At 41.8% G+C, this 13,106-nt stretch overlaps 1 protein-coding gene across 9 annotated transcripts in view; it reads left to right on the top strand.

The window, feature by feature from the left end:
- Positions 1–7,460: 7,460 nt before the first annotated feature.
- Positions 7,461–13,106, top strand: part of Tfpi (tissue factor pathway inhibitor) — a 45,844-nt gene continuing 40,198 nt past the window's right edge. The window contains exons 1-2 of one of the 9 annotated variants that reach the window (XM_052182806.1): positions 7,461–7,546; positions 10,420–10,520. The gene's annotated coding sequence lies outside the window, so the exon portion shown is untranslated. Of the gene's footprint in view, positions 7,597–8,180; positions 8,204–9,425; positions 9,450–9,592; positions 10,240–10,419; positions 10,521–13,106 lie in introns of those variants that run through there. The other 8 variants (XM_052182805.1, XM_052182808.1, XM_052182807.1 and 5 more) reach the window with 8 other exon arrangements.

Genomic DNA, 13,106 nt, shown 5'->3' with positions numbered 1-13,106 from the left:
ATGGGGGATGGGAAGACTTTCCCATGATTTCTAGAGTCCTTTTTGCCCCAAAGCTCTCTGCTGCCCTCTCCCTGCTTCTTTCTGTAGTTGTGATCGTGTGAAAAGTTGGCTTAAAAGCAGTGCTTTCTCCTCTGGAAGTTTTAAGGTACTCTATACTTCTTGGTATTTTACAGATCCACCCTCACTCCATTCCAGAGCACTGAACAAATAAGCAGGGACTAGGAAATATTCTTATGGATTAATATTTAAGAGTGGCCGTTCTGATGGGAATGTTAGGAGCAGTCTAAGCAACCGCTGAAGCAGTTCTTCTCAGCGTATTTCTGTAGTCCCGTGGGTGACTCAGAACAACTCCTTAACAAAGAGCTGTCAAGCCTCTTCTACATTTTATTTACATCTCATTGTGCATTCTATCAGGCAGACAGGATAGAATGAGATGGTCTCCTGGTTCACACTCATTCTGGGCAGAAAAAATTTTCCAGTCAAACACCATGTAAGATGCTGAGATAGAATTAATTATCTACATTTATCAGTAAGATGTGCATTTGAGGCTTTAACCCAGAATTATTCTGTTTGTAATCTTTTTTCTTTTAAAATTTTTTATAACATTTTATTTTATTTTTAAATTGTGTGTGTGTCACAGACACTGAGAGTAGAGTCAGAAGACAACTTGCAGAAGTTGGTTTTCCTTCCACTTTGTGGGTCCTGGGTTTGAACTTAAGGTTTGGTATCAAGCAAGATGCAGAGCCATGTCTCTGACCTATATAAAAGCAAGTTATATGGTGCCTGCCTTCTTTCAGACATTCCGGGCGCTATGTTGTTTATGAAGTTCTTCCTGCTTCTGCCTGTTTCACTCCCATTTCAGACATTAAAGCACAATTGAAGTCTTGGTTTCTGGAAGTCTTTAAAGTTATAACAGCAAAATTGAGTGCTCTGGCTTGTGGAAGGTTCCTGCAAAACTACACTTCCCAGCTTCCCTTGTGGGTTGCAAAAGTCATTTCCTGTTTGGGGGGTTTCTGTCAGTGTCACTGCCTCCGGAAACTGATCTGAATGAAACCAGGGTCAGTATTGTTTTAGCATGTGCTAGCTCAGAGAGTTCAGTGTCTGGCCTTGCGATTTATTTTTCTTACACATTTAAACACAGTAAAATTTTTGGAAAAACAATCTCCACGTGACAATTATCACAACAAAACTTCAGGGATGGCTACTTGGAAACTCCCTTGCGAAGTTGCAAAGCACCTGTGACCTATTGACTGACCAGCAGTGCCTAGGGATGAAGGATGTGTAATAATCCTGAGGATAGATTCTATTGATGCAGGATGCAAAGTACATGAGATCTCTTTCATAAAAAGTGTTCTCATTAGAGCCTTAACGATACTCAGGATGGGGGTGGGAGGCTGCTATGGGTTTCAAATTCTCCCTTCCAAAGTACCAACCTCAGCCTCTCTACAGGCTAATCTACAAAGCTCCATTTGGCAAACCTCATACCTACCTCATTTGTTCAACTCCCAAATTTGGCCTCAATATATACTGGACAACTGGCTACTGCTGGCCCAAAGTCTTTCGATTTCTAATACCTAAGCTGATTTAGATAATTCCACAAGATAGAACGCTATGGTGGTTTGAGGGACAGCCCCCATAAAACACACGGTTCACTTTAATCTTCCTCAAGGCCCTGGCTTACAAACACACTCAGGACTTGCATGTCTTCATCTTGGCTGATGACTTAACGTTTACCTTGGAGTAAATAGCAACGATGTGGCTTGTAGCAATCGTGGCTGATGACTGAGTGAAACAAAGAAATGTAAAGGAAATGAAAGGACGTGTCCCTAGGTAGTATGATGCGGAAAGTTTATTACAGACATGTGGGAGAACATAGACAGAGGCAGACACTTCTGGGAGAGTCCAGAGTGGTCATGACCTTGGGAGGACAGGAGGGGAAGGGAGAGAGGGGAAGACAGTGCATCAGCCAGGAGGGCAAATGTACGGAAGGAGCACAAGAGGTAACCAAAATGTCTGGATTATATAGGGAAGAGGCTCTGGGGGAAGGGCAGCCCAACCTCTGGGCTGGAGAGTTAAGGGAAGAAGGCAGGATATTCCAGCTTTACCCTCTAACAGGTAGGGACTCAGATGCTGGGAGAACCTGGAGGCCAGGTCCACCTTGCTGTGTTAAATAGGCACCTCAGCTGCTGGTCCTGGGCTAGCAACTATGTGGCTGGCTTGTGACCAGCTTGGCTGGTGACCTCATCAGGATGGAAGCACCTTCTTGGTTAAGGTGATTCAAAAGGTATCCCTTTGGGTTGGAAACATAGCTCAGTGGTTAAGAACACTGACTGTTCTTCTGAAGGTCCTGAGTTCAAATCCCAGCAACCACATGGTGGCGCACAACCATCTGTAATTGGATCTGATGCCCTCTTCTGGTGTGTCTGAGGGGAGTGACTGTGTACTCACATAAAGTAAAAAAATAAATCTTAAAGAAAAAAAAAGGTATCCCTTTGTTTACCACTGTATCCTGTTTCTAGACTAAAGAAGCAATATCAGGCTTACAAGATGGTTAGTTTTAAAACTGGGTCATATAAGAACTATGATATCTTTGTCAAGCTTTAGCTATTTTATATGAGTCAGATTAAAAAAACCCTAGCATTTTGTAAAAAGTGCATTATAAAAGATCAGGAAAATGAAGTTCTCAGTCTCTGTGGACTGTATTTATGATTTAAAGTTTACTTTAATACTAAAAGATCTTTAATTCAAGAATTATAATTTTAAGGGTCAGAATTAACAGGGATCCAATTATTATCCAAATAATATCCAATTATTTTATAAGATCCCGGTCTTATAAAAGAGTTACTCACTTATTGTATATAAACTGTTAAAGATAACTAAGGTTGCCGGGCAGTGGTGGTGCACGCCTTTAATCTCAGCACTTGGGAGGCAGAGGCAGGCGGATTTCTGAGTTCGAGGCCATCCTGGTCTACAGAGTGAGTTCCAGGACAGCCAGGGCTACACAGAGAAACCTTGTCTTGAAAAACCAAAAAAAAAAAAAAAAAAAAAAAAAAAAAAAAAAGAAAAGAAAAAAAAGAAAACTAAGGTTAGTTAACAAGTTAGTAGTTAGTCGTGCTAAGTGCAAATGCAATTTATATGGAAGCAAGCTTGGAGGCATACATTACAGCAGTATATTACAGGAAATTGTTGACAACTAAAATTATACTTGAGCAACAAAAAAAATCTATAATAGTTCTGTGTTGTAAAACTGTGTTTTTTTGTTTTTTTGTTTTTTTAAATCAGGCTGGAGAGATGGCTCAGTGGTTAAGAACACTGTCTTCTTTTCCAGAGGTCCTGAGTTCAATTCCCAGCAACCACATGGTGGCTCATAACCATCTGTAATGGGATCTGATGCCCTCTTCTGGTGTGTCTGAAGCCAGCGACAGTGTGCTCATATACATAAAATAAATGTCTTTTTTTTTTTTAAAGAGAGATGTGGACTTTGGACATTTTTTTATTTTTGGTTTTTTGGATTTGGTTTTTTCAAGACAGGGTTTCTCTGTGTAGCCCTGGCTGTCCTGGACTCACTCTGTAGACCAGGCTGGCCTTGAACTCAGAAGTCCACCTCCCTCTGCCTCCCAGAGTGCTGGGATTACAGGCGTGCACCACCACCGCCCGGCAAAACTGTGGTTCTTAATTTAACCCATATCTTGATTGATTTCTGCTAAAGTGTGTGTGTGTGTGTGTGTGTGTGTGTGTGTGAGAGAGAGAGAGAGAGAGAGAGAGAGAGAGAGAGAGAGAATCTTAGTAGTTTTTGTAATCATACAAGCCACTTTTGAAATCTCTCTTTGTAGTTCAGTAATCATCCCTGGGACTGGTAATTAAAAAACCAGAAAAACAGTCCTCACCCTGGTGGTGGTGGTGGTGGTGGTGGTGGTGAATGCCTTTAATCTCAGAACTTTAGAGAAAGAGGCAGGCAGATCTCTGAGTAAGAGGCCAGTTTGGTCTACAAAATGTGTTCCAGGGCAGGCAAGGCTACACAGAGATACCCTGACTTGAAAACCTAACCAAACCAAACCAAACCAAACCAAACCAAACCAAACCAAACAACCCCAACCAACCAACCAACCAACCAACCAACCAACCAACCAACCAACCAACCAACAACAGTCTGACAGAAGGCACTTGGATTCTGCATCAACAAGTTGGGAATTAACTCGAAATGTAGTCATCGAACATAATAGCCTCAGTTTTGCATCAGTGATACTGAGACTTTGTTCTCTCCCACGTCCTTGGGTCATCTCTCCTGGATGAGTTTGTGGTTTATCGTCAGATGCTTTATTTGTCTGGTAGTCTCCGGGATACTGCTCTGGTCAGATGTTTCTGAGTGGAAGCTATCTGGGACTTCATTTACCTTCTGGAAAGATACAAGTATAATCTTGAGAAGAATATCTGACACTCGCATTGATTAATTTCTAGATCTTGCCATTTAATGTATTTAGGTTGTGACTTCTTTAGGGCAAAATGCTTTTGTGAATCAGAAATATTATTATTCTTTAAAGTGAAAAAATTTATCAAAGTTAGCATAGTTAAATGTAACAGTATGTGGAGATTTAGATAGGTCTATTAAGCCCCTTTTTATTTAAAAAAAATTGCCATTTAAGTATTTGATAATGTCATTCCATGATAGCTTGCCTCTGTAGATTGTAAGGGAATCTAGCAACATGATTAATAGTCCATAAACTGTAAAATTCCTTAAAGCATTTGCTAGGATAAGTAGGACCGTTCTCAGACTTTAGTTGTAATGGGAGTCCTAGAAAGAAGAAGGTGTATACTACATGATTGATGGCACCCAAGATTGTTTCACCCTGTGACCAGAAGCAAAAATTATATTGGGAAAGGTATTTCAACTCTTACATTCAACGTATTTTGGATGTCAACATTCTGAGACATGAGAGATATGTTCGTAAAATGGCCCTAGGTTTTACCCTTGCCTCCAAACCCTTCAAAGTAATTTAAGTGACCTCGATTCATTTAGGGATTTTTCCTTGAGGTAAAATTCCACCAGCAGATGGCAGTGATGTGGAAGAAGTTATGAGATTTTTGGGCACCCTGAAAAGAAAGTATTAGGACCAAGGAAGAAGCCATCTCATCATCGCATTGAACCTGACAGAAGTCAGCAAACCTGGCAGGTTAAAATGAGCACAAGTAGGAGTTGTGGAGAAAGGTGGGTTTATTGTTGTATACATATCTGGAGCATGTGAGATGACACTTGTAGTGGGGTGGGTTTAAGTCTTGCAGCTTCTAGAAGAGAAACATACCCTGCAGAGCCAGTTAACATATTTAGTGGCTGAGAAGCATCTAAAAAAGCTGATTGATTGTGGTAAGTTCAAACTGTTAAGGTTACAGAAGGTGGTGGGTACAATCATTTTTGTGGATGATGATGTAGAATTCGTATATAAAACATGCTTCTTGTCCTTTTGAAGAGCCATCTATAAAACATTAATAAGAAATCTCTATAAGATTATTAGATGTAGAACTTTAGGTCATATGCATGGGTTTAAAGAAAAGATTTTAAAATATCTTAAAAGGTGATCATTGGGATAATGATTATCTATATGTCCTGTGTAATAAGCTAATGCTAGCTGCCAATTATTAGCAGGAAACAAATAATAAACCTGCATTTAGTTTTATGGCATGATAATTTCTATAGGCTCTTTACCAGTAAGTTGTTAAAGACGCTTTCTTCCCATCATTATCAACTCTATAATTTCTTGTAAATAAGGAGTCACATACAACTAGTTTCAGAGAATTAAGTCATGCATAAATTTCTATAAAATTGATGTAATGAGAAGGAAGGATAAGTAATTGATAAGGAAGTAAAAGATTAGTTCAAAGGGCTACCATTTTAGCAGCTGCATTTTTTTTTTACAAAGTAATAATTTATAAAAATTCCGCATCAGGTGTTTGTTAACTGACCTCTTCCACAGTGTTTCCTGGTGCTTGTTCAGTATGCAGGAGTCTGATGTAACAAACAGCTAATTACAGTGACCTTTCCTTCTACAGAACACTGGTACTTGGCCCAGCTGTCATACAACTGCATTTATTCTAATGTTAACTTTATACTTAACATTATTTAACTCATGTTAATCTTGATGTAAAGATTATAACTCACATAACTTTGTCACACAAAGCTGTACCGTTCTTACCTCCTGACTTTAGTTCTGGATCTTTGCCAGCTCTGAAGTTTTGTCATGGCTCCTTGGATGGTGCTTCTTTTGAGGTTGGTCCCTTCTTTGCTCCTCTGTCAGCCTTGAAGCAGTTACTAAGAGACTGATGGCCCCAAACTCCTCAAAGCAGTTTAGGTGACCTTGAAAATGGGACTAATAGGCCATGGGTCATCCAAGTCTTCCCTCTTTTTGCCACTCTGGACATTGTTTTTTGGACTCAGAACTAACATCTGGATTGAAGCTTCCTTGTGTCGACTAACCTCTGTGTCTCACCAGCTCAGATTATCTTAAGTCTCTCAGGACCAGTTTGGTTCCTTGACTGCTGCCGTGATCCAAAACTGAAGAGGACGAGATGTGACTGCTGGGGTGAGATTTGTGCTCTCCTTTGCAGACGGACACACTGCCTTCAGGCCAACAAATCATAATTGGTTTGAGATGGGGCCTAGAGACAGAGGCCAGAAACAATTCAAGCACAGGTCTCCTGTGTGTGGGCTCTGGCTTCCTCCCCTCTGGCCCTTCACTGGATCTCTGCTTTCCTCTTTATTACCCTCACACTTATGTTTCACCTTGCCTTTTAAATATTATATTTACTGAACTTCACCCTATACCCAAACAAAATGCTCCACATAAGTTTTCCCAATATCTCTCACCCTACAACAGCCCTGTCCATTTCTGGTACATCGACAAAAAGACCTTTTGTGTGCTGTGGAGAAACTCTAAGTAAAAGAGGCCTTCATCTCTTTCATCCTAGGCCAGACACAATTCCCTACATTGGTCGCTATTTTCTCCTGTTCCCTTCCTTTGATTCTCTGTAGCTCTCTGGCCAGCTCATTTTGGTGCAACCGTCCGGGCAATGGGAACAGTCATTGTCACCCTGACTCCACTCTACAGCCACTTTCTCCCACTGGTCCACTCTGTCTCTCTCACCTCAGCTCTTTCCTTCTCCTCAGTCTTCCTGGAAAACCTCTCAGTTTTACTCTGTAGCCAAAATAGTCTGTTTACAGCCCTCTAATAATAATTTTTTAGGTCTCTTCAGGAATGCAGGACAACATTCAAATGTTCTATTGCGGCTGATCAAGTTAAGACTCCTTGCTTCGTGATCAGAGCAAAGATCTTCAATGGGCCTTGAACCAACCACTCCGACAAACATCCTCCTCAGCAAAAAACAGCCATACCCCCTGCTCTGCATTTTTTATACCCTCTCAGAGTTTGCAATGATAGTTTCCTGCTGAAAGACTACACTTCCCAGCTTCCCTTGTGGACAATGGAAGTCATTTCCGCCCCTATAAGGGGCCTCATCCTATCTTCTTCTGAAGGCATTTTGGCCCTCTGCACACGTGAGTGATAAAGCCCTTCCTCGCTGTGAATAAACATGGTCCCACCTAAGGTCAGACCAAGCCAATCTTTCTTTCCTTCTTCCAGCTCTCTACAGCTGCCTTAAATACTCTAACATAATCTAACAGCTTGCATGTGCTTTGAGCATGTGTTTTGAGCATGTTTCTAAAGGTTCATGTGTTTCATTCTTGTGTGTGAGGGGATGCAGTAAAGAAACTGCTGACATGATTGATTCATGATATGGTTAAGTTTTTATTGTAGGTATGAGAGAGAGAGAGAGGGGGAAGAGCCAGAGACATCTGGAGGAGTTCATAGCAGAGAGCAAGAGAAGTAGACCGAATATGGCTAGCAGACTTGACATAGCCAGGGCTAGCGAAGCCGGAGAGCAGGAGAGAGACTCGTGGAGATGGTGGGAGATGGAGAGAGAGAGAGAGTGAGAGAGAGAGAGAGAGAGTGTGTGTGTGTGTGAGAGAGAGAGAGAGAGAGAGAGAGACAGAGAGACAGAGACAGAGAGACAGAGACAGAGACTGGTCTGAGGGCTTTGAAATGCGCAACAACTACTTGTGAGTAGGGCTGGAGGCAGTTTGGAGGTTCGGCATAGGCTTTGATATGCAGTCATAGGTTTGTGTCAACGGAGCCATCTGTCACTTCGGTCAGAGGTAAGGGAAAGGACAACTTTTGGCAGATGGGAACGGCTTTCAAAAGTTCCCGAGGCATGGTGGTTTTTATTTATGCTCCAGAAACCTTTGTATAGGTCCAGCCTGAGATCATTTCTGTATATTTGGACAGCTGAGAGAACTAATATTCCAGTCTTTTGTTGATGATAAAGGGTGATGTAGTGTCTCTCTTCTGTAGCTGCTTCTTAGGCAGGGAGGGTTGTCCTGGCAGTCTAGGAAGGCTGGAATTCCGAGTTGAAGACTGAGATGGGGTGGGTGTGGTGTGGGTGTGGAGAAAAGGATCTACTTTACTGAGTGAACCTGGAGACACAAGGAACAATTACATTGGCTTACAATGGCAAGGGATCTCCTAGTACTTTTGAGCAGCAACAGATGGAACCCCTGAAGTTTACATGAATTGTTTTAAGCATAGAAAAAGAGGTTTAAAGGTTTAGATAGAACTACCACTGTCTGTATGCTGCACCGAAGTACTCATTGTAGAAAAGCAGTTAACAAATGTCTGTAAACAGTCAAAGTAGACCTTTGAGCCATAGCAAAACAATGTTTGTAAAGTTATTGGTATAATAGAAGCATGGACATTTATTTATCTGTAATAAGACAGAGATTTCACAGCAGGGAAGAGAACAAAGAGACAGAGGGTTTTTTGTTTGTTTGTTTGTTTGTTTGTTTTTTGTAATCACAATCAGAAGCCCCTTTAAGGCTTTTAAGGAAATTAAAATGTTTGGGCCGGCGACTACGATGTTTTTAAAAAGTTTAGTAGCCGGTGTTTTACCAGGGCTAGATTAGCACATCAGAACTCCACTGAGTGAACTTTGAAGTCTTCACATCGTATATCATCTTTAACGTCTCATTTTTCATATACCTTAAATCATTTTCACATATTTTGAATCCCTTACTCAGACCTTTGCAATTTGCATACATTTTAAACCTTCCTTTAAAAAAAAATCTGGAAATATCAAATACAATGAGGCATAGGTGTTTGATTACTAAACAAAGTCATTGAAAAGTAAGCTCTTTTGAATAAAGGAATAGTAAAAAGCAAGTTTTGAGTAATGGCGGCTTGAGTTTCCTTTGACATCGAAATCTGTTTTCGTGAGTTTATCTTTCTCAGCAGGAAGCCTGTCTTGAGGTAAATGTGTCTGTGAGCTGCCTTTCTCAGCGGGAGTCCTGAGCTCTGGAAAAGGCAAGGCCTTAGGAAATGGTCTGAGTAAGCAGCTGTATCCTTGAGGTGAGGGCTGAGGTCATTGTGCTGCTCCTAATCTGATAAAGCACGCAGTCAACATCCCCACAGAGAGCTGAGGGTACATTTGAGCAGGAAGTATAAAACCAAATGGCCTCTGTGTCAATTAAAAATGACAGATTTACCTGCCACCTGGACAGCCAGAATCTTCATCTTCATGGCTTTGCTGTGAGCAGAAGTGTAACAGAGTTTTGCAGCCCACACAGGCAGCGTTAAGTGGGGGGCAGTCAGCCCTCAGCCGCCAGGCCCAGAAGGTCTAAGAGATTTTCCTGTAGAACTTGGGAAAACTGTCTTGGAGAGGCAGAGTAGCCAACCCCACAGCGTCCAGTTTGGGTAGGACGCAGGCCTCGGGTGAGCCGTGGGGCAGTTCTTTGCTCCAGGTGGAGTCTGTGGCCACCCATCTTCTTTCCTGTTACCAGAAGCTGGTATTGTTGTCTATCAGGGTAAAAGTGGGACAGACTTCCTGGTAGGCACCAGACTGGGAGAGAGGCTGTGGCTCGCTTCTTCACCTACTGACTTTGCGACCAAAGCCTCCAGGGGAGAATCCCTGCTGAGGGCCTGGATCAACAAGGTCAAGACCTGTTGAGGACGCGTCACGTCACGTTGTTTCATGGTTTCGTAGTTACGGACCAATCAACCTCAAACTGACCAACCCTAAAGTGGGGGAGGAAGACTCTTCAGATGCTTTAAAACCCCAGGACTCAGAGAAGAGACTGGGGTTTTTGGTTTCCCGAGCACCCTCTCTGCTTTACTGAGGAGCTTTTTCTCGGGGTGTCTGGTGCGTGCGGTCCTCACCCTACGTAGACGCTTTCCTTTAACTGCTGGTTCTGTCAGTGGTGCTCGAGATTTCTCTCCTATCTCTCTCTCTATTGTCCTTCTGAATTTTCCTACCGTTTATTTCTTTAACTGTCAGAGAAACTGAACCCAATTAAGACACCTAAACTCTTATCATTTTTAGACTGTATCATTTTCGGGACCTGTCTCCGGAGTTCTTCTGAAGACGGTATAGTTTTGAGACCTCATCTCCAGATCTCTTTTAAGGACTACTGACTCATCACGGTAAGGAATTCAAGGGAGAGGGTGGCAGTGGACAAGGTGTCCAGATGCATTACTCAGTGTCAGTCACAAAGTCACCGCAGCTTCTAGGCAGAGGTGCTCATTCTGGAGATGGTACAGAAGCAAGAAGCAGACTTCTGCCTTGGCGTTCCTCGCGCCCAGCCGGGGCATTCCCACAAACGCCCGTAAATACGGTGCCTGTCCACCCTCACCAGTGTTATCCCTTGTCCTCAGCACAACCTCAAACAGAGAAGAAAGCCAGAGGCTGTGGCACTCCGGTGATCCTGGCCCTCCGAGGCAGAGGGAGGAGGGTCTGGAGTTTCAGTCAGCCACGTCTACAGTGAGACCAGCCACCGATAAGAAATGATAAGAAATGAGGTTGTGGTCCAGATACTCCCTCCCACCCTTGAAATGGTTTCTAAGACTTCTAATTCTTGGTTTACCTATAAATATGCCAGAATATTTCAGATACTTACGAATTCTCTCATCCCTAGCAGTACCTATTGAATAACCACACCTTCGTTAAAAAGTTTTTTAATCGTTTTAACATCTCAGTTCGTCCATGCTATTTTGTTGCAACATAAGAATATTATTCTCTTTTTTTCCATGAGGTGATTTCCACTTTTACTTTGTTTGTCTTTGTCTTTTGCTTTTTTTTTTTTTTAGTGACAGGGTTTCTCTCTGGCTGTCCTGGAACTGGTTCTGTAGACCAGGCTGGCCTCAAACTCAGAGATCTGCCTGCCTCTGATTCCCCAAGTACAGGGATTAAAATCTGTGGCCACCACCGCCCGGTCCATTTTTACTTTTTAAATTATGAATAAGAGGTTAGAGCTGCAGGATCTAAATATTTTAGCATCTTTATTCCAAGAGGAACCTTATTTGCTTTATAAACCCATTTGTGTCAGCTACTTTGTACCTTAAAGAAAAAAAATCATTAAAATGGTTACAGTTTCAAATATGGACATATTATTACATCAGGGAATTTTATATTGAGCAGTTCTCCAGAAAATTACACCCTCTGTAATTAGAGCCAAATCCAAAACAAGATTCACTATTGGATTGGTCAATTTCTCAGTAAGTAGATAAACCAGAGTCAGGAATCATGTGCTTGCATGCTTTGACTTCTGTTTTGTCTTAAAATTGCTCCATGTTCTAATATTCATTCTTCAGGCCCAAAATGGTTTGTTCCATTGCTCCCCAGACTTAATTTTTGACCTGAGGAGTCTTTAAAAATATGCTCAACTGGGTGTGGCCAGATCTCTGAGTTCAAGGTCAGCCTGGTCTACAGATTGAGTTTCAGGTCGGCCAGGACTATACAGAGAGACCTTGCCTTGGAAAACTAAAAAAGTAAAACAGGTCAACTTGTAGAGTTTAGTCTCTCCTTCTACCTCTCTAAGTCCAGTTAATTTAGACCACAGTCCCAGTGTATCAAGTGCCTTTATCGGCTGCGGCATCTCACTGGCTTGCAGCGCAGTTAAAGGAAAGAAGACTCGGTTAGGTGTAGTGAGCTATGTAGTGCCAATTGTCTCACACCTTAAATGGTGTGTAACTAAAAATGTTTTTACAAATTGGTTAATAGCTTGTTTATGAAAGCACAAACAACAATTGTCCAGTTATATTTTGTTCCCAAAAGAAAAATAGCCATGCTAGTTAGAAGCTTAAATCAATGGGGCAAGTTAGTTATCAGCCCCTAGTACTCAAAACACAGGAGGATATTTCAAGACCGGCTGCCTCAGCAAGAATTCAGGCTCTTTCCAGAACATTCTCACCGTTTACCGTAAATCAATGTACTTAGAGCCGTCTATCTTAATATCATATGGCAGCTGTTTGAGTCACAGGTATGACATCATAGAACAAGTAGACTGAGTGGATCTTTCTATATAGTGCACTTAGATGAAGAAGCATTGGAAAAAAGCACCCCATCTTTGACCAAGCAAGATAAAAATACATCCACACAGATTCACCCCTAGACTGGTGGTTCTCATCCTGTGGGTTGTGACCCTGGGGTCACATATTACATATTTACATGATGATTTGTAACACTAGCAAAATTAGTTATGAAGTAGCAATGAACTGACCTTATGGTTGGACATCACCATAACATGAGGAGCTGCATTAATAGGCTGCAGCATTAGGAAGGTTGAGAACCACAGCCGGGCAGTGGTGGCGCACGCCTGTAATCCCAGCACTTGGGAGGCAGAGGCGGGCAGATTTCTGAGTTCGAGGCCAGCCTGGTCTCCAGAGTGAGTTCCAGGACAGCCAGGGCTACACAGAGAAACCCTATCTTGAAAACAAACAAACAAACAACAGAAAAAGAAAAAAAAAAGAGAACCACTTCCCTAGAAGACAGAGATTATCATATCCCAACATCTAAATCAATCATCAATCACTATGATAAGTGTAGATTAAAGATTCGTTCTTTGGATAGGCGTAGGCTAGCCTCAGTGAGCCGATCTGTGATCATATTGATTGTGGAGAGTGTTAATTAATCACTGTTTCCATAACCAACAAACAAGATGACAAAAATAACATTTAAGAATTTAAAGAAAAAAAAGACAAAACTCTGTCCACATTCTTACAAAACCTTGT

This window comes from Apodemus sylvaticus, chromosome 5 (genome assembly GCF_947179515.1).
Source record: "Apodemus sylvaticus chromosome 5, mApoSyl1.1, whole genome shotgun sequence".
In the NCBI taxonomy this organism is placed as follows: Eukaryota; Metazoa; Chordata; class Mammalia; order Rodentia; family Muridae; genus Apodemus; species Apodemus sylvaticus.
This window is presented reverse-complemented; position numbering and strand designations above follow the sequence as displayed.